This window comes from Hypanus sabinus, chromosome 5 (assembly GCF_030144855.1).
Source record: "Hypanus sabinus isolate sHypSab1 chromosome 5, sHypSab1.hap1, whole genome shotgun sequence".
Lineage (NCBI taxonomy): Eukaryota > Metazoa > Chordata > Chondrichthyes > Myliobatiformes > Dasyatidae > Hypanus > Hypanus sabinus.
The window spans coordinates 2,380,047-2,404,111 of record NC_082710.1 but is presented as its reverse complement, the minus strand read 5'-3'; the positions used below and the strand labels follow the sequence as shown (position 1 = coordinate 2,404,111).

At 41.2% G+C, this 24,065-nt stretch overlaps 1 protein-coding gene across 1 annotated transcript in view; it reads right to left on the bottom strand.

Annotated features, from left to right (window-relative positions):
- LOC132393891 (multiple C2 and transmembrane domain-containing protein 1-like) overlaps nucleotides 1-24,065 on the bottom strand; it is a 600,107-nt gene that overhangs the window by 188,435 nt on the left and 387,607 nt on the right. The window lies entirely within an intron of this gene.

The window sequence follows — 24,065 nt, the reverse complement described above, 5'->3', positions numbered from 1 at the left end:
AATCTGGATTCTGGAAGGGGTTGATGGGATGCGGTCAGTGTGATCGAGGGGGAATCTGGATTCTGGAAGGGGTCGATAGGATGCGGTCAGTGTGATTGAGGGGGAATCTGGATTCTGGAAGGAGTTGATGCGATTCGGTCAGTGTGATCGAGGGAGAATCTGGATTCTGGAAGGGGTTGATGGGATGCAGTCAGTGTGATCGAGGGGGAATCTGGATTCTGGAAGGAGTTGATGCGATTCGGTCAGTGTGATCGAGGGAGAATCTGGATTCTGGAAGGGGTTGATGGGATGCGGTCAGTGTGATCGAGGGGGAATCTGGATTCTGGAAGGGGTCGATAGGATGTGGTCAGTGTGATCGAGGGGGAATCGGGATTCTGGAAGGGGTTGATGGGATGCGGTCAGTGCGATCGAGGGGGAATCGGGATTCTGGAAGGGGTTGATGGGATGTGGTCAGTGTGATCGAAGGGGAATCTGGATTCTGGAAGGGGTCGATAGGAAGCAGTCAGTGTGATCGAGGCGGAATCTGGATTCTGGAAGGGGTTGATGGGATGCGGTCAGTGTGATCGAGGGGGAATCTGGATTCTGGAAGGGGTTGATGGGATGTGGTCAGTGTGATCGAGGGGGAATCTGGATTCTGGAAGGTGTTGATGGGATGTGGTCAGTGTGATCGAGGGGGAATCTGGATTCTGGAAGGGGTTGATGGGATGTGGTCAGTGTGATCGAGGGGGAATCTGGATTCTGGAAGGGGTTGATGGGATGTGGTCAGTGTGATCGAGGGGGAATCTGGATTCTGGAAGGGGTCGATAGGAAGCAGTCAGTGTGATCGAGGGGGAATCTGGATTCTGGAAGGGGTTGATGGGATGTGGTCAGTGTGATCGAGGGGGAATCTGGATTCTGGAAGGGGTTGATAGAATGTGTTAGAATGACCTAGATGGGAATCTAGCTGGGGTTCATACGTGTGATCAGTATGATTGATCTAGGTAGACTCAATGCTGGAGTCAAGGATTTCAGCAACAAGCAGGTATTGTAAGTACACCTAAGGCCAAGATGAGATTAACGTGACATTAGTTTTTAAAATTATTTGGAGATACAGGAAGGTAAGTGGTCCTTCTGGCCGAAAGAGCCCACTCTACCCATTTACACCCATGTGAGGAATTATCATACCAAATGGTATGCCTTTGGAACGTTGAAGGAAACCTACATGGTATCAATGGGTAGATTCAAACTCCTTACAAACTGCAGCCGAAATTGAACCTGGTCAGTGGAACTATAATACTGACCCTCCTTGTTTTTATATTTTATTCTGCTTAAAATGAATGCCAACGTAGCGTTTGCCTTCTCTACCACAGACTCAACCTATAAATTAACCTTCTGGGACTCTTGCACAAGTCCCTCTACAGCACTAATGTTTAAACCATCTCCCTATTTAGATAATAATCTGCACTATTGTTCCTTTTACCAAAATGCAGTATCATACATTTCCCAACACTGTATTCCAACTGCCACATTTTTGCCCGTTTTTCAAATTTGTCCAAGTCCTGCTGCAATCATATTGCTTCCTCAGTACTGCCTATCCCTCCACTTATCTTCGTATCATCTGCAAACTTTGCCACAAAGCCATCAATTCCATTTTCCAAATCATTGACAAACAATGTGAAAAGTTGCAGTCCCAATACTGACCCCTGAAGTACACCACTAGTCACTGTACAGAGAGTGATAGAGATATATAGAGTACGATGTAGCAAGCAAGCTGATATCCACATAGCAACCTCCCCTACTCCGTGGATCTGATGAACTCAAAAAATGGCAGAGACCAATATAATTTGGCACCAGCAACATCGCAGAAGTTGCCAGTCAGCGTCGAACTCAATATAGGACTTGGTTAGGAAGTTCAACTCCAGATTTTTCCTCAAGGTTTACTCATGAAGCCTTCCCCATGAGTAGGTATAGCTGCAAGGCAGTGGAGGTTTGAGATCAGAGCTTTCCTTCTCCTAGATGAGTTGCCAACACAGCTGACAAGCTCCATCTGCCCGAAGTGACTAGTTTTAAGGTAGCAGTAACCTGCCTTTGCCTATTCTCCAGTCAGGTGAAACAGTTCCACCGGGCTTAGTTAAGCCACTCATGAAGACCAGGAGCTGGACTTCGTTGTCAGGCCAGAGGCTATTTGAGGTGCAATGTCCATTTAATTTCCTGAGATTGGCACATCCAGTAATTTCAACTTTTAGTTTCATTCTGTTATAATTCCAATGCATGAATTCACATGTTCATATATTTTCAAGAGGATTAAGGATTACTATTGAATATAATTATTAATTATCCACCTTGCACATCCAATTTTACATTACAGTATTAAACCTAGATTGTGTCAGCACAAAACAACACATCATAATAAAATCTGTCAAAATGTACAGAACTGAGTAAGGACTGTCACAATGAGAATTCAAATATGTATTCTACTGATAAGTAAAATTCATTTTGCTGTACTTTTGAAAACTCTCAATGAAGGATTTCCCTTTTATTTTATTTGAAAGGTAACATGACACTCATTTCCTTAGACTAACTAAGTAACCTTGGAAAGCAAGTAATCCCTTGCCACTGTCCATTTAGTTAGAAGATACATTTTTCTAATATGCTTGCAATAGTACTTCCATTGTTTCTTGGGGGCAAATGCCTCTTATCCGTGCAGATCTCCAGCTTACGACCAGATGGGCACTAACTAGTACTTTTCAGCAGCTGACACTCAGTATGAAGTCAGGAATTTTAATTATTCATTTTTACAAGGAGTGGAGGCTTAACACAGCCCCTGAGTTTATGCCCATTGCTGCTTCAAGTTAACTAAGGTCAAGTCAAACAAAGTTTGGCTTCAGGAACAGAAGGAGTAATAGGGAGTTCATTGCTCTGGGAGGTGACCCTGCCTTAAAGAAATAACATACCTTATTGACATTTTGTAGTGGCCTCGGGAAAACTGCAATTTTAATGTATCACAGATACACAAAATGGCACAAACATTTATGTAGCATTTCTCACAGAACTTTACTTACTGAAATCTAAAACAGGTGTTTGGTGCTGAGATTGCAACCAAAATATTTTCAACTTCATTGTCAAATCAGCCTTGATAAAGAAAGCCCAAAATTAAATTGCTTACATTCCCTGTGTACTGAACAACTGTTCTTTCTCTTCACTTCGAATGTACTACAGTGTCTGTTTGTGACTCTTCCGTGCTAAATGCTCGATAAAGTTACAACCAATTTGTTTTCTTGCAAAACCAGTGATGCTTACTGTCCCATGAGAAATAATGCCCTTGTCTTCCTTTCAGGACCAGAACTGGCATCATTTTCTCCCAGAAACAAACACTGTTGCCCATCACAATGGGTCTGTTCTCTTGTGGTGAAATCGGAGATAACTTAATTTGCAGGTGTATGGATAGAAAGATAAATGGTAATGCGATCACTGAGAGAGTGTGGTCAGTAACTCTAGCTTTCCTCTCACATCACCTAAACAGCCCATCTATTCTAATCCAATATTTCCACAACATTTCTCACATAAATTAGAACTACAATCTGGCAAGACTAAAACAATAACATTAGTAACTCTGGTATTATCTGTGCAAAATAAAGTACTGCCTAATCTTCAAATGCACAATCAAACATTCAGGCTGCTGCACTCTGAAACTGAAAGATAAATACAATATTTCCATTGCTTCGAAATTCACTGCAGTCACAGGTGGTAAGACTAAAGAGAAAGATTAGCTTTATTTAGCACATGTACAGAGAAAATCAACACAAATACATCATTTGCATTAATAAGGATGTGCTGGGAGCATCCCAGATGTGTCCCCATGCTTCTGGCACCAACACACAATGTCCACAACTTAACAAACTTACCCTCTATGCCTTTGAAGCACCCACACGGTCATGGGGAGCTTACAGACAGCGGCAGGAATTATAGAAACATAGAACACCTACAGCACAATACAGGCCCTTCGGCCCACAATGCTATGCTGAGCATGTACTTATTTTAGAGATTACCTAGGGTTACCCATAGCCCTGTATTTTTCTAAGCTCCATGTACCTATCCAGCAGTCTCTTAAAAGACCTTAATGTACCTGCTTCCACCACCGTCACTGGCTGCCCATTCCACGCACTCACCACTCTCTGTGTAAAAAACTTAACCCCGACATCTCTTCTAAACCTACTTCCAAGCACCTTAAAACTGTGTTCTCTCCTGGTAGTCATTTCAGCCTGGGAAAAAGCCTCTGACTATCCACACGATCAATGCCTCTCATCATCTTATACATCTCTATCAGGTCACCTCTCATCTTCCATCACTCCAAGGAAAAAAGGCAGAGTTCACTCAGCCTATTCTCATAAGGCATGCTCCCCAATCCAGGCAACATCCTTGTAAATTTCCTCTGCACCCTTTCTATGGTTTCCACGCCCTTCCTGTAGTGTGGCAAACAGAATTGAAAACAGTACTCCAAGTGGGGTCTGACCAATGTCCTATATAGCTGTAACATTACCTCTCAGCTCTTGAACTCAATCCCATGATTGATGACGGCCAATGCACCGTATGCCTTTTTAACCACAAAGTCAACCTGCGCAGGAGTTTTGAGTGTCCTATGAACTCAGACCCCAAGATCCCTCTGATCTTCCACACTGCCAAGAGTCTTACCATTAATACTATATTCTGCCATCATATTTGACCTACCAAAATGAACCACTTCACACTTACCTGGGTTGAACTCCATCTGCCAATTGAACCCCAATCTTACAGCTAGTGCTGTAAATCACTAACCACTATGCTATGTACATAAAATTGTGCATTATAATATTTTTGTATTTAGTTCCAGCATTAAATTGGACAGAAAAAGTGCACTTCATATTGAAAATGGTGGTATGGTCAACAATAAAGCCTTCATATTTGAGCTTAAATCTCCACTCCATCACGGACAGTCCCATGCCTGGCTGCGAAAGGAGGAGGGTTGGTCATGGGGCTCGCAACCCCATCTCATATTAACCTAGAACTACAGAAACATCAGTGAAAGCTCCAAAGACCTCATCACGGGAGAAGAAGGATCACACCTGGAGACAGCATGAAAGACTGGCCCAGGACAGAGGACTCGGGTGAGCTACCGCCTGCGGCTTACACCTCAGTAGGGATGATGAGGCCAAAAATATATATTTGAGAAAAGTTAGAGAAAAGGCCAAAGTTTTATTAGCTCTAGGCAACAGGATATGCAGATCCGCATATAATAGTATCTGAACCAACTTTTCTCTTGCAAACATTACTGAAGTTGGTACAGTTCCAAATATGGAGAATTTTCAGGATCTATTATGGCAATTGTAATGGGAATTCAATCATCTCTGGTGCTGAATATCAGTCCAGATGCGGACCAACTTACCTCTGGGATGTGCAACTGCAGTTCAGCATTAGCTGGCAGCTTCCAGAGGAAGGAAGAGAGCTCCTTTTGTGGAGCCTAGAGAGCTTTGAAGTTTCTTCTGCAAAAATCAAGGGAAGTGGAGCAGCAAGTCCTTTAACATGTTTGAACCATATCTGCCAAGCAGGTGTAGGTCCAGGTCAGCCATTCTTGGTTTGTCATTGCAAATTGTTAGCGGCAGCAAAAAGCTGGCTGATTAAACTGGGTTGCTTCCTGATGGGATAACACTGGCGAATTCTATTGCTCTGGATTATTTTAAACAATAGGTTTTCTTCAAGTGCTAAAGTCGAGGACATGTCTCACTCATATGTTTTAGCTGGGAACTGACTTACACTGACAAGACTTTAGTATACAGTAATATGCAAAAGTCTTAGGCACAAAATACAGTATATAGCTAGGGTCCCTAAGACTTGTACAGTACTGTAGTAATTTTATGTCTTGCACTGTACTGCTGCCACAAAAAAAAACAAATCTCATGACATATGTGAGTGATGATAAACCTGATTCTGATATGGGTCTCTATTGTGGACTGTAAGTGGGAAGGGGGCAAGGAGAGGGGAAATCATGGTTTGGAAAAGGGGAAGGGAGAAGGGAGAGTACAGGGAGGACCAGCGAGACATTCTGTAATGATCAATAATCCAACTGTTTGGAATCAAATGACCTTGCCTGGTGTCTGCACCTGTGACACCTTCCACCCTCTGCCCCAGCTCTCCTTCTCTGCCACCTGTCCCAAACCCCTCCCGCAGCACTCCACCCTTGCATTCCCAACATCTGTTGCCCCTGACAGGTTTACAAACTTGCTCCCCGCTCCACATTGACAAATATAGAACTGTACAAAAGTCTTTGGCACACTAGCTCTCTCGATATTTGTAACCAGAAGACCATATTCTGTGCAGATTGGCAATAACATTTCTACCTCACTAACAATCAACACTGGCACACCTCAGAGATGTGTGCTTAGCCCACTGCTCTACTCTCTCCATGCCCATGACTGTGTGGATAGGCATAGCTTTAGAAAAGGTAAGACGAGGGAACATGAACCAACTCTTCTAGAGGAATTAGATGTGGAAAGAGTGAGCAATTTCAATCTCTCTTAGGATCTAACTGGTTCTAACATATCAATGCAGCTATAAAGAAGGCAAGATGGGGCTATATTTCATCAGGAGTTTGAAAAGATTTGTTTTGTCACCTAAAACAATCAAAAACTTCTGCAGATGTACCATGGAGAGCATTCTGACAGGCTGTGTCACTGTCTGGTATGTGGGAGTACTACTGCACAGGATCAAAGTAAGCTGCAGAAGGTTGTAAAATTAGTCAGTTCCATCATGGGCATTAGCCTCCGTAGCATCTAAGACATGTTCAAGGAGCAATGACTCAGAAAGGTGGTGTCCATCATCAAGAACCCTCACAACTCAGGACATACTCTCTTCTCACTGTTACCAAGGTACGGAAGCCCGAAGGCACACACTCAGTAATTCAGGAACAGTTTCTTCCCCTCTGCCATAGGATTCCCAAAAGGACAATGAACCCATGAACACTACTGATGCACCATCAATAACTCTCTGAGACGTGAGGCGAGATATAGGCTTTTATTGGCTGGAAGAAAGAACAAGCAGCAATTGACCACCACACTGCATCCTGCAGACTGAGGCCGGGGCGGAGTCCCCAATCGCCTTTATACCGGGGTCTGTGGGAGGAGCCACAGGAGCAGTCAGCGGGGGGGGGGGGGGGCATGTCCAGACAGGTATATGTAGTTCACCACAACTACCTCACTCCTTTTTATTTCTATTTTTGCACTACTTATATTAAATAATTTACCTATTTAATACACACACACACACACGCATATTTAATGTAATTCCGGGTTTAGACACTGAGCCGCTGAAAAAGACTCTGTCATGTTAAAGTGAAAACAGATCTCTACAAAGTGATCTAAGTTACTACAAATATAAAACACAGAACAATTGATTGCACAAGTATTCACCCCCTTCAAGTCAGCATTAAGTAGATGCACCTTTGGCAGCAATTACAGCCGAGTTTGTGTGGATAGGTCTCTATCAGCTTTGCACATCTGGACAACGCAATTTATCCCCATTCTTCTTTTCAAAACTGCTGAAACTCTGTCAAATTGCATGGGATCATGACTAACAGCCCTTTTCAATTCCAACTGCAAATTCTGAATTAGATTGAGGCCTGAACTCTGAAAGCCACTCAGGACATTAACTTTCTTGTTTTTAAGACATTCCTGTGTAGCTTTGGCTTTATGCTTGGAGTCATTGTTTTGCTGGAAAACAAGTCTCTCTTGCAGACTGCATCAGGTTTTCCTCCAGGACTTCCCTGCATTTTGCTGCATTCGTTTACCCTTCTGCCTTCACTGGTCTTCCAGGGCCTACTGCAGTGATGATGTGCAGTGTTCAGCTTATGCCAAACCAAACATAGTGTTTAGTTCGATGGCCAAAAAGCTCAATTTGAACCTTCTTCCAGCTGATTTCAGTCTCCCATATGCTTCCTAGCAAACTTTTCAATAACCTTTTCATAGATTTGCTAGGAGTGTTCTTTTGTCTTCATGGTATGTTTTTTGCCAGGGTACTGACTCACCTTCCAGATACAGGTGTATTTTCACTATTATCAATTGAAACACCTTGGCTGCATACTGTGATCTCCATTCAACTAATTATGTGACTTCTAAAACAATTGGATGCACCAGTGATGATTTGGTGTGTCATACTAAAAGGGGTGAATACTTATGCAATCAATTATTTTATGTTTTATGTTTGTAATTAATTTAGATCACCTTGTAGTGATCTGTTTTCATGGTGACATGAAAGAATTTTTTTCCATTGAATAGTGTCAAAACTGAATTAAATCCAAATTTAATATTTACACTATTCAACAGTGTAAAAAATGAAAACTTCCAAGGGGGGATGAATACTTTTTATGGGGGGGGGGGGAGGGAGAGGGAGAGGGAGAGAGAGAGGTGGGGGGGGGGAGAGGAGAGAGAGAGGAGAGAGGAGAGAGGAGAGAGGAGAGAGAGAGAGGAGAGAGGAGAGAGGAGAGAGGAGAGAGGAGAGAGGAGAGAGGAGAGAGGAGAGAGGAGAGAGGAGAGAGGAGAGAGGAGAGAGGAGAGAGGAGAGAGGAGAGAGGAGAGAGGAGAGAGGAGAGAGGAGAGAGGAGAGAGAGAGAGAGAGAGAGAGAGAGAGAGAGAGAGAGAGAGAGAGAGAGAGAGAGAGAGAGAGGAGGGAGGGAGAGAGAGAGAGAGAGAGAGAAGAGAGAGAGGAGAGAGAGAGAGAGAGAGAGAGAGGGAGAGGGAGAGGGAGAGGGAGAGGGAGAGGGAGAGGGAGAGGGAGAGGGAGAGGGAGAGGGAGAGGGAGAGGGAGAGGGAGAGGGAGAGGGAGAGGGAGAGGGAGAGGGAGAGGGAGAGAGAGAGAGAGAGAGAGAGAGAGAGAGAGAGAGAGAGAGAGAGAGAGTGTGGATAGATCGATATAGATATAGATATACAGAGAGGAAGTTACCTAGAAAGGGGGAGGTTAGGACCAGAGGGCACAGCCTCAAAATAGAAGGGTATCTCTTTAGAAGGACATCTCTTTAGTGATGAGAAGTAATTTCTTTGGTCAGAAGGTGGTAAATCTGTGGAATTCATTGCCAAAGATGGCAGGGAGGTCAAGTGATTGTGTCTATTGAAACCAGGATCAGATTAATTAGGGTGTCAACATTTCAGAGAGAAGGCGGGGGAACGTGGTTGAGAGGAATAATAGATCAAACATGATAGAATGGTGGGCCAGCTCAATGGGCCAAATGGCCTCATCTTGCTCCTATGCCTTATGGCATAAAATACATTTCATCATTACACCCTGAATAATTGCTACAGTTCAAATTCTAAGAGGTATAAATCCTTTCTTTGGTATTTACAGCATAACTTAATATTGTTATTTAACTTATAACTTATATCAATATAACTTGTGATTTGCATTAATGAGCAGGTATAGAGGTGTATCTAATAAAGTGGCCACTGAGTGTATTTTCAACTCAACTACTTTGTAACTGTCAATAAATGCAACATTTTACAAGTAATATTATTAAATGTGCATTTTCTAATAACAGTCTTGCTGTAAACAGGTGGATTTTATTTGGAAATATACTCAGACTCCATTATTCATCTGAAAGTTTAACATGGCCGTTCACTGATAAACACTATATTGACCAGTTTAATCCTTCTTTTGTTCAACACTAAACTTAGAACACCACCACCAAACAGCTTGACCTATAGAAATTATCTTTAGTTTTGTTTTGAGAATGAAAAATATGGTAAAGGCATGGTGAGGAGGAATTTCTCTAACCAGAGGGCGCTGAACCTGTGGAATTCTTTGCCACAGGTGGCTGTGGAGGCCAAGTCATTGGATATGTTTAGAATGGTGGTTGATAGGAAGTATGTCAAAGATCACGGGGAAAAGGTAGGAAAATGGGGTTGAGAGGGATAATAAATCAACCATGATGCAATGGCAGAACTGTGCGATGGGCTGAATGGCCTAATTCTGCTCCTATGTCTTATGGTCCTACTTGACATGAATTTTATTATTTTGCTGCAACAGTACAATGCAAAGACATAAAGTGACAATAAATTATAAAATAAGTATTGTCAGGAAAAGGAATCATGAATTAATGCTTTTTGAAAGCGCTATTTTTGAAATGGGGGTAATTTCAAAAATCTAGCATGCAAAGTGTCTGGGGAGTCCTCAAGTAGGATTCCCTAACAGTTGAGTTAGTGGTGAGGAAAGTAAATGTAATGTTGGCATTCATTTTGAGAAGATGAGAACATAAAAACAAAAATGCAATGCTGAGATTTCATAAGGCATTGGTCAGACTGCACAGAGTATAGTGAGAAGTTTTGGCCTCTTATCTCAGAGATAGTGTGTTGGTTTTGGAGAGGGTCCTGAGAAGATTCATTAGAATAATCCCAGAATGAAAGGATTAACATATGAGGAGCGTTTGATGGTTCTGAGCCTTCACTCATAGGAGTTTAGAATAATGATGGGAGGTCTCATTGAAACCTATCGAATATTGGAAAACCTCAATAGAGTGGATATGGAGAGGAATTTTCCGATAGTGGGGAAATCTAGGACCAGAGAAGTCAACTTCAAAATAGAAGGTGTCCATTTAGAAAAGAGATGTGGAAGAATTTCTTTAGCCAGAGGATGGTGAATCTTTGGAATTCATTGCACGGACGGCTGTGGAAGCCAAGTCATTGAGTACGTTTAAAGCAGAGGTTTAAATATATAGGTTTGTGATTAGGAAGGATGCCAAAGGTTACGGGGAGAAGGCAGAAGAATGGTGTTGAGAAGGAAGGTAAATCAACCATGATGAAATAGCAGAGCAGATTTGATGGGCCAAGAGGCCTAATTCTGCTCCTCTGACTTGTAGTAAAAAAGGTGCAAAACAGCCAGAGCACAGCAGTAAAGAATGCAGCGAAGAACTGAGAAACGGCACTTTTCTCATCCACGGCAAGAATAATAACAATACTAAAACACCTTCAGCAGTGTGTTCTTTCCAGAACTCCCCCAAGGGCATCGCTAGCAACAAAACAGCCGGCCCCAGTGAGCAATCAGATGAGTTCATGTTCTGACATCTGCAAACCCCAAGACACTGTCTGTGTTCTCCTCTACTGCAAACCCAGTCATAACTGGGACATTTGATATATCAATCAAGAATTCAGGAGTACCATCTTATCCTTGGGCAAACAAACTTTTGATATTAATGATAATCCTGTAATATTTTGATTAGCAGTTCAAATCCTGACTTTCCAAAATTCACATCTTAATTTCTAAATCACAAATTTAATTTTGACCTTAAGCTACTATACTGGATACAGATTGTACACATCATAATCAGAATGCTCCACGGAGCAGTTTTTACTTCAGTATTTTGGTGTTGTTTTCATAATCTACGGGAAAAGATACTAATTTACAAGTCCTGGAAGGAATTGTAATTGACAAAAAGAGGTGAATTCAGGACTGGTGAGTCACAACAACAACCTTGCATTCAGTGTCAGTAAAACTAAGGAATTGATTGTAGACTTCAGAAAAGGGAAGTCAAGGGTACACTCACCAATCCTCATCGAAGGATCAGAGAGGAAAGAGAGAGTAGTTCCTGGTGTCAACATCTCTTAAGATCTATGTATCTTATGACCAGTACACTGGTGCAATTACATAAAAGGCTTCCCAGCATATGTATTTCATTAGGAGTTTGAGGAGATTTGGTATGTCACTAAAGAATCTAACAATTTTCTACATATGTACCATGGAAAGCATTCTGACTGGTTGCATTAGTCTAATATGCAGATAGCTTTTTAGAGTGGATCATGGTTAAACCCACTGGGGGGATCAGCTACTTTGGATTGGGTGTTGTCTAATGAACCAAAATTGATTAGGGACCTTAAGTAAAAGAACTCTTGGGAGCTAATGATTATAATATGATTGAATTCATCCTGAAATTGGAGAAGGAGAAGCTAAAGTCAGATGTATCAGTAATACAGTGGAATAAAGGGAATTACAGAGGCATGAGAGAGGAGGTGGACAAAACTGATTAGAAAAGAAAACTGGCAGGGATGACAGTGGCAGTGATGAAGCAATGGCCGGAATATCTGGAAGCAATTTGGAAGGCTCATGATATAAGAATCCCAAAGAGGAAGATATATTCTAAAGGCAAGGTGACACAGCCATGGCTAACAAGAGAAGTCAATGTCAGCATTAAAGAGTGGGCATATAATAGAGCAAAAATTCGTGGGAAGTTAGAGAATTGGGAAGCTTGTAAAAACCAAAAGAAAGCAACTAATACGCATAAAATACTGGAAGAACTCAGCCGGCCAGGCACCATCTATGGAAAGAGTACAGTTGATATTTCAGTCCCAGATCCTTAGCCAGGACAGCCAAAGGGTCTCAGCCTGAAACGTTAACTGTACTCATTTCCATAGATGCTGCCTGGCCTGCTGAGTTCCTCCACCATTTTGTGTGTATTGCTTAGATTTCCATCATCCACATATTTTCTTGTTTGTGATTAGAATGCAACTAAAAATGTTATTAAGAAGGTAAAAATTGAATCTGAAAGTAAGCTAGCCAATAATATTAAAGAGGATACCAAAAGATTCTTCAGGTATAGAAAGTGTAAAAGAGAGGTGAGAGTGGATATCTGACCATTGGAAAATGATGCTCAAGAGGTAGTCACAAGGGACAAAGAAATAGCTGATGAACCAAATAAGTACTTTGCATCAGTCCTCACTGTGAGAGACACTCGTAGGGTGGGAGTTCCTTGTGTTGGGGGCATGACATGTGCTATGTTACCATTTCTACTGAGAAAGTTCTTGGGAAACAGAAAATTCTCAAGGCAGATAAGTCAGCTGGACCAGATGCTGTACACCCCAGGGTTCTGAAAGAGGAGGATGAAGAAATTGTGGAGGCATAGTAAGGATCTTTCAAGTATCACTAGATCCTAGACTGGTTCTGGAATGCTGGAAAATTGCAAATGTCACACCACTCTTCAAGAAGGGGATAAAGGCAGAAGAAAGAAAACTCTAGGCCAGTTAGTCTGATCTCAGTGGAAGATGTTGGAGTTGACAATAAAGATGTGGTCTCAGGGCACTTGGAGATACATGATAAAACAGGCCATAGTCAGTATGGTTTCCTCAAAGAAAATCTTGTCTCACAAATCTGTTGGAATTCTTTGAAGAAATAAGAAGCAGGATAGACAAAGGAGAATCAGTTAATGTTGTGCACTTAGGTTTTCAGAAGGTCGTTGACAAGGTGCCACACATGAGAGAGCCAGTGCAGTTACTGGAAAGAGTTTAGCATGGGTAAAGCAGTGGCTGCTTGGCAGGAGGTAAAGAGTGGGAATAAAGGGGCCCTTTTTTAGTTGGCTGCTGGTGACCAGTGATGCTCCACAGGGGTCTGTGTTGGGACTGTTTATTCTCACGATATTTGGATGATGGAATTGATGACTTTGTTGCAACATTTGCAGATGATATGAAGATCGATGGAGGGGCAGGTAGTTTTGAGGAAGTAGAGAGGATATGGAAGGACTTGGACAGATTCGGAGAATGGGTAAAAAAAAAGTAGCAGATGGAATACAGTGTAGGGAATTGTACGGTCATGCACTTTGGTAGAAGAAATAAAAGGATAGATTATTTTCTAAATGAAGTGGAAATACAAAAACCTTAGGCACTAAAATACTTGGGAGTCCTTGTGCAGGATTCACTGAAGGTTAATTTGCTGGTTGAGTCTGTGGTGAGGAAGGCAAATGCAATGTTAGCATTCATTTCAAGCGGACTAGAATATAAAAGCAGGGGTGTAATGTTGAGGCCTTATAAAGCACTGGAAAGGTCTTACTTGGAGTATTGTGAGCAGATTTGGGTCCCTTATCTATCATAGATAAAACTGGAGAGGACTCAAATGAGGTTCACAAGAAATTTTTCTAGGATTGATCAGCTTGTCATATGAAGAGCGTTTCATAGCTCTGGACCTGTATTCACTAGAATTCAGAAGAATGAGGGGTGACCTAATTGAAACCTATCATTTGGTGAAAGGCCTTGATAGAGTGGATGTGGAGAGAATGTTTCCTATGGTGTCTAAGACAAAAGGACACAACCTCAGAATAGCGCAGTGTCCTCTTAAAACGGAGATGAGGAGGAACTTATTTAGCCAGAGTATAGTGAAACTGTGGAATTCATTGCTAAGGCATTTGAAGAGGCTGATGCACCATCAATAGCTCTAGGAGACTAAAAGTGAACGATAGGCTTTTATTAACAGCGAAAAGGGAGCACGACCATGTCGAAGACTGAGGGAGGAGCATTGCCCCAATTGCCTTTATACAGGGGTCTGTGGGAGGAGCCATAGGAGCAGTCAGCAGAGGGGTATGTCCAGACAGGTATACATAGTTTACCACAGAGGCCAAGTTTTTCTGTATATTTGAGGCAGAGATTGGTAGATTACTGATTTGTCAGGGCATGAAGGGATATGGGGGAAGACTGGGGCTGAGAGGAAAAATGGATCAGCCATGATGAAATGGCTGAGCAGACTTGAAGAGCCTAAATGCCTATTTCTGTTCCTGTATCTTAAGCAGAGAGAAGGCTGCAGAGGCTTGTAAACTCAGTCAGCACTAGCCTCTCCATCATTCAAAAGGTGACAGCTCAAGAAGGTGGCATCCGTCACTAAATACCCTCACCATACAGAATATCTCTCTTCTCATTGCTACCATAGGGAGGAAGTACAGAAGCTTGAGATAAGACCATAGGACCATAATAAATAGGAGCAGAATTGGGCCATTCAGCCCATCGAATCTGCTCCACCATTCCGTCATGGCTGACCCCAGATTCCACTCAACCCCATACACCTGCCTTCTTGCAATATCCTTTGATGCCCTGACTGATCAGGAAATAATCAACTTCTGCCTTAAATATATGCATGGACTTGGCCTCCATCGTAGTCTGTAGCAGAGCATTCCACAGATTTACTACTCTCCAGCTAAATAAATTCCTCCTTACCTCTGTTCTAAAGAGTCGCCCCTCAATTTTGAGGCTGTGCCCTCTAGTTCTAGATACCCCCACCATGGGAAACATCCTCTCCATGTCCACTTTATCTAGTCTTTCAACATTCGGTAGGTTGAAACATCATGCATTGTTCTAAATTCCAGTGAGTACAGGCCCAAAGCTGCCAAGCACTCCTCACGTTAACCCCTTCATTCCTGGAATCTTCCCCATGAACCTCCTCTGGACTCTGTCCGATGACAACACGTCCTTCCTGTGATAAGGGGCCCAAACTGTTGACAACACTCCAAGTGCAGCCTCTCTAGTGTCTTATAAAGCCTCAACATTATCTCCTTGAAATAAATACCAACATTGCATTTGCCTTCTTTTCACAGACTCAACTTGTAAATTAACCATCTGGCAGTCTTGTATGAGCACTCCTAAGTTACTCTGCACCCCTGATGTTTGTACCTTCTCCCCATTTAGATAAAATACATACTCAACAATTTAGGAACAGCTTCTTCCCCTTTGCCGTCAGGTTTTTGAACTGTTTTGTTTTCCTTTTGCACTATATTCATTTTATTTTTATATACTCCATATTCTTATTGTTCTTTATCATAATTTCTATGTATTCACTGTACTACTGCCACAAAAGAACAGATTGCATGGCACACAGTATGTAATGATAATAAACCTAATTCTGGTTCTAATGTTGCCCGTCTCAAACCCTGCTCCATCCTGCTTACTTTCAGTTTCAATAAAAGCAGGCTGTTGGGATGAATGGTGGAATGGTGGAAGAGGGAGAAGTTGTGCTGATTGCAGTTACCCAACCTGCCTATCAGGCAGATCACCTACAAAAGTCTTTTAAGGAGTTTGTGTCTCTGTCTTAATTGCACTTTCTCATGCTCAGGACACCAAGATGCTAAAAGGAGTTAAGGAAGTCTAGTTTGATTAGTTTAGTACCTTTCCTGCATTTGAGCAGCCCGCGTAGAACAGGAAATTGAATAAGGCAGCATAGTAATATAGGGGCAGGACATTATGTGGTGATTAGCACGACACTTTACGGCACCAGCGACTGCAGTTTCATTCCTGCCACCCTCTGTAAGGAGTTTCTATATTTACCCTAAGACCCCCGTGGGTTTCCTTCAGGAGCTCTGGCTCCCTCCCACATTCCAATGGCACATGGATTAGGGTTAGTGAGTTGTGGGGTGCTATGTTGGTGTTGGAATTACAGTGACTCTAGTGGGCACACATTGTCAGACTATGTTGGTCATTGACGCAAACAAGACCTTTCACATGTGACAAGTAAAACTATTTTCTTTAAGTGCCCTGCAGCCCCAATATATTTATCTACAATTAACTGGGCTCCTGCTATTGGTTAACCGATATATTCACTTCACCATCTAACCCCTCAAACCAGCATATCTGATATCTGGCACCAAGATCTGGTGACGAGCAGGAAAAGTTCTTTATGTCAGAGCTCACATGGTTGTTGAGCAATGTGTTAAATTTCCGTAGAATGATTGGGGAATCTGTACTTCCAAGATTCCTATGTATCTACGTATGCCCCCCTCTCTCACTCTCCTTCCATTTCTTTCATAATCCACTGTCCTCTCCTATCAGACTCCTTTGTTTTCATCCCTTTATCTCATCTGACTATCACCTCACTTCAGCCATCATTCTCCACCTACTTCTCTTCCCCTTCACCTGGTTTCACTTGGTTTCACCTGTCAGCTTGTCCTCCGTCCCCTCCACCACCTTCTTATTCTGGTTTCTGCTCCTTTCCTTTCCAGCACTGATGAAGAGTTCCAGCCTGAAATGTCAACTCTTTATTTCTCTCCATATATGCTGTCTGGCCTGCCTTGTTCCTCCAGCATTTTGTATGTGGCTCCTACATTTGAAACTGTTTGAGGTTTTCCACAAAAGACATGGGACTATCCATTGGGACCTAACTGTATAACATCTTCCAGTGATTATCATTTAGGTTTCTGCCATTTTTATCATCTTTAATCCAACTTACTACTTCCCCTTGGATCTCATGAACTTTTGATTTCTAGTGTGGTGTATGATTTAGGCCTTTGTCAAATCTTGCCAAAATCCTCGTTCTACTTTTCATGAACTACTGTTATTTGCAATTGAGAGTTAATAAGGAAACCATGATGATTGACTTACTATGATTTGTGTCAGATGACTTGCTGAGTTCCTCTAGCGTTTTGTGTGTGTTTCAAAGATTTAAAGTACACTTATTATTGAAGTATGTATGCAGTATTCATCCCTGAGATTTGTCTTCCCACAGACAGCCATGAAACAAAGAAACATCATTAAACTATTCAAGTTTTTTACGCAGAGAATGGTGAGTGCGTGGAATGGGCTGCTGGCAATGGTGGTGGAGGCGGATACGATAGGGTCTATTAAGAGACTTTTGGATAGGTACATGGAGCTTAGAAAAATAGAGGGCTATGGGTAAGCCTAGTAATTTCTAAGGTAGGGACATGTTTGGCACAACTTTGTGGGCTGAAGGGCCTGTATTGTGCTGTAGGTTTTCTATGTTTCTAAAATATCAAACACCCAATACACCCAAATAAAGATAAAAGGGACAAATCACAGAAGTGACAAAAAAAGAGAATATAAAACATCAAACCACAGTCATTAAAACAGTCTATGAATGTTCAGTTTAGTTCAGTTCAGGTGAATTTAGCACTGTGCTGCTCGTTGACTGCAGACCAGAGCCAGTTTACCCTGAAAATCAGTAAGAAAAGCAGTAGTCAGAAACCCGAAACACATCATAACATCTCCGCCTCTCTTCCTGCTTCCAAATATTGGAGGTCCACGAACCTTACAGAGTTAAGCTAAATAGTTCAAAGAAGTGCTACGCAAAAAGCTTCTGATTGGGTGGCCACTTCCTGCAGAAATATCCTGTTTTGGTTAGTGACCTATGTTTGTTAACATTGAGACCCTAGAATAATGGTTCCATAACCATAACCAGCAACCAAGTTCAAGACCATAACAGTGCACATTAATAATAAACAAACAGCCCGCAGGTAATATTTTGCCATCTACAACGACATTTGAAAATGTGATTTAGAACTGCATCATTTTATAGAGCACTGTGTCTGTTCAGAAATCACCTATTAGTGTTATTAAACAGGGTATTTTACTTTAATCAGTTTTTTCCCATTTATTCATTTTCTTTACTGTAGTCTGAAAACAGCATGTTATTACATAGTTTCCTCAGCTACATGTGAACCTTGACGTGCCTCAGCAGTCAGTTAGAATAAGATGCCCAAAAAGCTTACGTAAATTGCTTTGAAATGCAGGATTAACTCAAGGCCTACAATAATGGGGGTCTAATAGGATGTTCTAAACTTGGAAAAGACTCCAAATGTATGTTGTATACATATTATTTACAATGGAGCAAAGGTTAACATCAGAACAGGGAAAAAGTCTTTTTTTAACTTCAAAAGATTTCATCATTAATATTTTATTGAAATAGAAAAGAAAAAATCAGAAATAAATTTTGCCTTTGGTATTTCTTCAAAATGAAGCTCTAGAGTAGATTTAATAACTATCTGCCCCAGGCACTGTACAGTACAGTTTAACAGTTCCCTGTTCTCTCAAAGGACAATATGTGAAGTTTAAAAGTAAAATAATCTATAAGTGAGGAATCATGGCTGTGTGATTCACCAAAAATTAGATGGTCTCTTTTTCAAGTTGCACAGCCAAATATTCAAAACTCCAATGAGGTACACGATGTCACGAAAGGCAAAATAAAATTGATAAGTAATGGAAAGGTATTAAAGTAAAAAGTCAATTCTGTTGCTCTGAATTTTATTTTATTTTTTATTTAATGGTAGGCCTTCTGCCTTTCAAGCCATGTCCCCTAGCAATGCTACAACTCTGATTAACCTCTAACTTAATCACTGGCAATTTACAATGATCAATTAACTTACCTGGACTGTGGGAGTAAACTGGAGCACACAGAGAAAATTCCCACACTCACAGGGAGAAAATGCAAACACCTTACAGAACAGCACCGAAAGTTATCTCAGAACTCTGGAATGCCCCAACCTGTGGTGCCAGTGAGGAATGAAGCTCAAAAATTATTTGTTAATTACTTTTTTTGGCCAAGAATTTACAGTACTGGCAAGCAGTCCACATTTGTTGTTCACTCACTCCATCCACTCCACCGTGCAGCAGGTATTGAAAGTAACTACACAAATAATAAACAAGACAGAGTCTGCAGATGCTGGAAATCAAAGCAACACACACAAAATACTGCAGAAACTCTGCAGGCCAGGCAGCATCTATGAAGAGGAATAAACAGTCAATGTTTCAGACCAAGACCTTTCATCAGGACTCTTAATTCCTTTTTTTATCTTTACTCTTTATTCCTCTCTGAACTGCCAAGTTTCTCCAGCCTTTGTGAATATTATTCAAAATAAAGCAATCGGTGTTCAGTTACTGTGTTGAAGTCCTCTCTCCTTCCTTTCAAAGGAGTGAAGAACTCAACACAGTAATAATTGTTTTAAAAAAAACATGCTTTTTGCAAGCAATTAAATAAAATATATTTCAGGAATCAACAGAAGAAATTTGGAAGCCTCGGTTTTCCTATCCAAAATGATATTCAAAACTATTGAATTCCATCTGTAATTTGTTATTTCGGCTGGAGATAGGTTATTAATTAATGAATTAATGAATTCCATCTGTACTTTGCTCCTAAAGAGTTAATAATAAAATCAAACTCGCCCAACTGTGAATTTGAAGATTGCCCCAAACTTTGAGTGAGAGAACTCCCTTTGGAGAATGCAGCACTTCTCAATGTGCTCAGTAAGCAGAAGCAAGGCTTTCTCAATAATCCACAATTTATTAATTTGAGCAGACCAGAGACTGTAAATGTAAAACTAATCATCATAGCTTATAGGAGTTCTTTGACATTTTTGTCTTGAAGTCTCATTAATTTCAAAGCATACAAAAAAGTGCGAGAGAAATGTTAACTGATCAATACACTGTCTCTTTTATGTAGCACTGCTGTTCAAATCCCAATGGACCTTGAGACCTGAAATTAACTGTGTGAAATATGAAGTGTAAACGTTGAATGGTGTCACATAGATGAGAATGCAGACAAAAGTGCTGGCCCAGCAAATTACCTGTACTTCTTTAAAAAAAATAAGGTGAAAAGTTCCTCCATTAAAATGATGTATTGACTTTAACATGTGAACTCCTGCTAAAAAAAATTGCACCTTTTCTATTTATCAGAAAAATTAATGTAAAGGATAATTGAAGATACAGGATATCTGCTGATTAACCTATTCTGTAGTCTGACTCTTTTTATTAAATGTCACAACATCCTCTGGGCAGGCAGATGTTGCTGTTTCTCAGAAATCCTCTTGCACCTTTAACATCTGGAATTGCTTTGTTGTCAGAAGTTTATTCCTGACCTTGCATTCAAACAAACATTAAGGCTAGAGAGACCCTACAGTGTTAATCCTCCAGAATTATTTGCATGAATTCTATAATTATGAAGAGACTATTATGACAATGAAAATGTTTCAAAGAAAGAGGAAACTAAGGTGAGAAGTAAGGTTTTTTTTGTAATAGTTCTCACTTTCAAATGAGAGGAGATCTTTATTGACCTTACTAATATGTTCTCATGTTTAAGAGAGGAAAGCTATTAGTGTATTATGTGCATTGAGTCACACATTTCTTATCTTTAAAAATTATTTTACTCCATAAATTTGGAAATCACAACTTCAATGCTTCTCTGTGAAACTGAAGTAATTGTGAAAGTGCGTCCTAAGGAAAAAAAGCTGAGTTTGCTGGCATGAGGAAATTCAAAGCAACACACACAAAATGCTGGAGGAATTCAGCAGGTCAGGCAGCGTCAGTGGAAAAGAGGAAGCAATACACATTTTGGGCTGAGACTGATGAAGAGTCTTGGCCCAAAACATCAGCTGTTTTTCCATAGACGCTGCCTGGCTTGCTGTGTTCTTCCAGCATTTTGTGTGTTGCTTAGGAGTTTGCTGGGTTAGGTGACAGCAAGGGACTAAAGCTGGCTTTGTGTTCCTTTAAGTTACTCCAGAATATCAAATTATTTATTGATTTACTTACTTAGAGATAGGGTGTGGAATAGGCCTTTCCAGCTCTCCAGGCCATTGCACTCAACCCTGACTGAACTGTTACCTAATCACAGGACAATTTACAAGAACCAATTGACCTACCAAATGGGACGTCTTTAGACAGTGGGAGAAAACCCACAAATTCTACAGGAAGGATGCTGCTGGGAAGGAAATGCGAACTCCGACACCACAAACTGTAATGGTGTCCCACTAACTGCCACACTACCATGGAGCCTCTGCATTCAGGTTAGGATATAATTAGTTTCTATACTTGAGCAGTATCCTATAACCCACATAGCGAATGAACAGAGATGAGACATCAGCTGTTAAAGTGAGCCGTATTTCATTGTCTCAGAGTGTGCACACACTGCATCTCATCAGCCTTTCACAACTCCCATTAAAATTAAGACCCAATCAGCCTTTAAGGCCTTGGGAAAGCACAAGCAGAGTTTCCAAGTATAGTAAGTTTCTTTTTTTCTTTCTTTGTCGATTAGTATGTAGTGGCTAAGCTGAGAATGGGTCGAGAGATAGTGGTATGTTCTTTGAGTGAAATGTGGGAACCCTGGGAGACCTCCAGTCTCACTGATAACCACATCTGCGCCAGGTGCACTGCACTGCAAGCTCCTCAGAGACTGTGTTAAGGAACTGGAGCTGCAGCTGGATGACCATCAGATCATACGGAGAATGAGGAGGTGACAGATAATGGCTACAGGGAGGTGCTAAAAAAACCAACAGAAAGCAACTAAAAAGTCATTAAAAAGGTAAAGTTGGAATATGAAAGTAAGCTAGCCAATAATATTAAACAGGATACCAAAAGTTTCTTCAGATACCAAAAGTGTAAAAGAGAGATGAGAATGGATATCGGATTGCTGGAAAACGATGCTGGAGAGGTAATGGGGACAAGGAATTGGTGGATGAACTGAATAGATATTTTGCATCAGTCTTCACTGTGGAAGACACGAGCAGTTTGGTGGGAGTTCCAGGAGTCAGGAGGTGTGAAGAGTGTGAAAGTACCACAACTAGACAGAAGGTTCTTGGGAAGCTGAAAAGTCTGAAGGTAGATAAGTCACCTGGACCAGATGGTGTACACCCCGGGGTTCTGAAAGATCTGGCTAAAGAGATTGTGGAGGCATTAGTAATGATCTTTCAAGAATCACTAGATTCCAGAATGGTTCTAGTTCTGAAAGACTGGAAAACTACCAATGTCACTCCTCTCTTCAAGAAGGGAGAGAGCAGAAGAAAGTAAACTGTAGGCCAGTTAGCCTGACCCCAGTGGCTGGGAAGATGTTGGAGTTGATTATTAAGGATGAACTCTCAGGGTACTTGGAGGCACATGATAAAATAGGCCAAAGTCAGCATGGTTTCCTCAAGAAGAAATCTTGCCTGACAAATCCGTTGGAATTATAGACAAAGGAGAATCGGTTGATTTTGTGTACTTGGATTTTCACAAAGGCCTTTGACAAGGTGCCACTCATGACGTTGTTTAATAAGCTACAAGCTCAGGTATTACAGGAAAGAATCTAGCAAGGATAAAGCAATGGCTGATTGGCAGAAGGCTAAAAATGGGAGTAAAGGGAGCCTTTTCTGACTGGTTGTCAGTGACTAGTGATGTTCCACAGGGGTCCATGTTGGAACCAATTCTTTTTATGTTATATGTCAATGATTTGGATGATAGAATTGATGGCTTTGTTGAAAAGTTTGAAGATGATATAAAGATAGGTGGAAGGACAGGTAGTTTGAAGAAGTAGAGAGGCTATAGGAGGAATTAGACAGATTAGGAGAATGGGCAAAGAAATGGCAGATGGAATACAGTGTCAGGAAGCGTATGGTCTTGCACTTTGGTAGAAAAATGAAAGGATTGACTATTTTATAAATGGAGAGAAAATACAAAATTGATGTGCAAAGGAACTTGAGAGTCTTTATGCAGGATTCCCTAAAGGTTACTTTGCATGTTGAGCCTGTGGTGAGGAAGACAAATGCAATGTTAGCTTTCATTTCAAAAGAACAAAAATATAAAAGCAAGGATGTAATGTTGAAGCACTTTTGAAGCACTGCAGAGGCCTCACTTGGAGTATTGTGAGTAAGTTTGGGCCCCTTATCTTAGAAAGGATGTGCTGAAACCATAGAGAGTTCAAAGGAGGTTCACGAAAACGATTCCAGGATTGAATGGCTTGTCACTTGAAGAGCGTTTGATGGCTCTGGGCCTGTATTTACTGGAATTCTGAAGAATGCGGAGTGACCTCTTTGAAACCTATCGAATGATAAAGTGGATGTGGAGAGGATGTTTCCTAGGGTGTAACAGTCTAAGACCAGAGAACACAGATTCAGAATAGAGGGGTGTCCTTTTAGAATGGAGATGATGAGGAATTTCTTTAGGCAGAGATTGGCAAATCTGTAGAATTCTTTGCCACTGGCAGCTGTGGAAGCCAAGCCTTTATGTCTATTTAAGGCAGAGGCTGTTAGATTCTTGATTGGTTCGTGCATGAAGGGATATGTGGAAAAGGCAGGAGATTGTGGCTGAGAGGAAAATTGGATCAGTCATGATGAAATGTCGGAGTAGACTCAATGGGCCAAATGACCTAATTCTGCTCCTATAGCTTATGGTCTTATGGTCAAGTGCAATGTTAGCATTCATTTTGAGAGGACTCATAAAAGCAAAGATGTAATGCTGAGGTTTATAAATCTTTGGTCAGACCACACTTGAAGTACTGTGAGCAGTTTTGGGCCACTTATCTAAGAAAACGTGCTGACTTTAGAGAGGGTCCTAGGTAGGTTAAAAAAAAATGATTCTGAGTTAACCTATGAGGAGTGTTTGATGTCTCTGGGCCTGTACTCACTGGAATTTAGAAGAATGAGGGCAGATCTCATTGAAACCTATTGAATATTAGAAGACCTGGTTAGATTGGATGTGGAGAGGATGTTTCCTATAGTGCGTGAGTCTATGACCAGAGGACACAGCCTCAGAATAGAGAAATATCCATTAGAACAGAGATGAGGAATT